Below are 2,972 nucleotides of genomic sequence, written 5' to 3'. Positions count from 1 at the left end.
GATGTTCAAGGAATCAATGGAAGTTGTGATGGCCCTTGCATGATCTGCACAGCTTACAGATAGAATCCATCTGTCAGAAAGTAGACTTTGTGGAGAAATCATGATCAAGGGATTCATCAAGAAGTCTGACGGGAATTTAGAACTATAGGATTCCTGTAAGTTTGGAAGCAGCCGGTTTTAAGCCCAGCAGTTTTGCAGTCCCATTTAATATTGACAAGCTAGCCCATGGCATGATGCAATCTAATATGTTGTGTTCTTTCACACATAAAGATGCTCTTGACACTTGTTACATACTAAATTATAAGGTACATTGCATTTAAAAATCTGTTTTGGAGGGGAACAGTTGGTAATTGTCTTTCTTCTACCAAATAGTACTGATGTGAAAATGGTACCTATCCAGAATCTTTGTTGATTGTACATGGGCATAAACTGTGTGAAGCTAACAGTCCATTAATTAGGACATGAAACCTTTCTCTTGATGATCTGTACAAATGTAAGGTTTCTGGCATCACCAGTAGAGATTTTTATTACAGAGAATTGCTGACAGCTGCCTCCTTCTTCCAAAAACATCAGGATCCTGCCTGTGTTTTCCTGCCCCTGCACCAAACTATCTATTACAGTGAAAGCTTTTCAGTGATGGAACTGTTCTTGTTTTCATGTCCTATACAATGCCAGACAGACTGACGGAGCTTGAGAAGGACTTTTAATATTTCCCTTGTGGTCCAAATAAATAAAAAAATCCCCTACAAATACAGAAATGCCTGTTGTATCTTTGAAAAAAATTCATTTTAGTAAAACAGCAAGTTTGTTACACTTATATAATTGATCATTAAAGGACTTGATTCTTCAAAAGCAGTATCCTGATTCACCTTGGTTCCAGGGAGTTTACAGTCCCTTCATGAGCAAGCACCTTTACAATTGGGATAGGGACTAATTGTGATCAGTCAGGGGGATACTGAAAGGTGAGGAATGTTCTCCACCTCTCCTGTTAAACTTGACTTAAAAAGAAAACTAGAAAAAGGCACAAGCGAGAACATGGTTTTCCACCATAGGGCTCACACAAGAGAAGGAGCTCCAGTCTCCAGTTTAAGGTCTAGTTATGTAAATTACAGCCATTAGATAACATGCAATAAAAAAGGTTGGAAAGTCACGTTCCTTTCATGCTTCCTCTCTCTCAATCCTGAATTAAATTCTGTTGCAGTGTAGGTCCAGTCTGGCAGTTTGGGTATATCAGTGAACAGGGAGATGTGGGCTGCAGTCCCGTGGGCACGAATTCTGAGCAGGCAGAGGAAGGAAGGGAGGCAAGCTGCATGAGCACTTCAAACACCAATTTGTGAGTACCTGAGGGGAATAATAATTTCTTTTCCCCCACTCATGTTTTAGAAGAAAGTAGTAGGTGATACCGATACTGTATTTTGAACACAGTCTAAACCAAACAACTTTGACTACACCTAGTGGATCAAGCCCCTTAGGGGAGAGATGTGAAAGATAACTGGATCCATGGATCTTACCTGGACCTCAGCATGAGACACACGCACAGATGCTTGGTCCTATCCAGTCTGTAATGCTTTTGGGCATGCCCTGAAGCAGAACATGAGGTGTCTGAGGAACTGTAAAGTCAAATACTGTGGTGCCTCAGGAAAGGAAGAACAGAAGGCAGGTCTGGTGGAGACGGCAGTGGGAGGCTTGGCTTTCAGGGCTGGCTGTGTTTATCAGATGATGATCAGGACAGTCACATGAGAGATGTAATTAGTTTTTCAACTCCATTTTCTGCCCAGTTTGCAGCTGGGACCTAAACACAGCTGTCTCATCCCACCAGGGTGCTCTACTCATCAGGCTTCTGAGTCTCCAAGGGCTCAGTCTATTTCTTCTTTTTCCTGCTGAAAAGTTCCTTTTTACACCCATAATTGAATGGATGCTATTCATTAGACTAAGGAGAAAGAAAATAAGACACTGATTCTTTAGCTCAGTAACTGGGACTCCTACCAGGGATGTAGCAGGATTGTATTGAAACCCTACCAGAGCAAGTGGTTCCTCATTCCCCACCCCTAGACCTTCAAATTTCCTTTTCTTCCTCTCTGTCACTCAGACATATTCTATTGTTCCTTATCATCATATTTATCATGCTGCAGGTCTGGAGGGGATACTCAAAGAGCCATGGAGCATTGTCTGTCCAGCAATGCCAACTTTCCCCATTCCGTCCTCAGAATTGCTGCCAGCTGGTGAGTACTGTTGTACAGGGAGTCAGAGAGGCTAACATTGGCCTCAGTGAGAACTGGAAGTTCTCATTAGGGGTGAATATACTTCACAGTAAAAGCATTGCAGTACTTTTATTTATTGATGTTGCCCTGACTTTTTGCCCCTTCCCCATTCAGATGCTTTTTCAGAACCCAAATGTCAGTTCCTCAATTTGGCAGATTTGTCATTGTTGCTTTCAATCCTTTCTGGTGTCTTTGCCATCTCAAAGATTTTATAAGACAGAAGATGGCAAAAAAATAGCAGACACGTGTCTATATCTGTTAATAGAACTGGTTTACTTTAAGAGTGTCCTAGTTTTGTGCTGATGCCACCAAGCTTGTCTATAACTTACAGAACATACAATTTATATCCTGGTTGATTTCTAAAACACTTAAAGAGCTTGAATCTAGGTATTCATAACACACAGAGGTGTTTCATATATGTTATGAAAAGTAAATGAACATTCTAAGATGCGTTCTTATTTTGGCCATTGAAACCTGAAAGTTTAGAAAACAACAGCTATAAGTGTCAGTGGCTCATGTGTTCTTGTGGATTTTTAGGGTCCTCAAGTCTTAGTGTTTCCACACCTCAAATACACACAGAGACGTTAAGTAGTCTTCAAGTCTCTGGAGCACATTTGTATGCAAGGAAGGCATTGTTAAGGACTGGAGGATAATTTATTTCCATTTTCTGTTCCAAAGGCGACACTTGAGAAAATGTTACAAATTAACAAA

The sequence above is a fragment of the Apteryx rowi genome, unplaced genomic scaffold, assembly GCF_003343035.1.
Source record: "Apteryx rowi isolate R43461 unplaced genomic scaffold, aptRow1 scaffold_604, whole genome shotgun sequence".
In the NCBI taxonomy this organism is placed as follows: domain Eukaryota; kingdom Metazoa; phylum Chordata; class Aves; order Apterygiformes; family Apterygidae; genus Apteryx; species Apteryx rowi.
The sequence above is the reverse complement of the archived record's forward strand: the minus strand, read 5'-3'. Positions refer to the sequence as shown.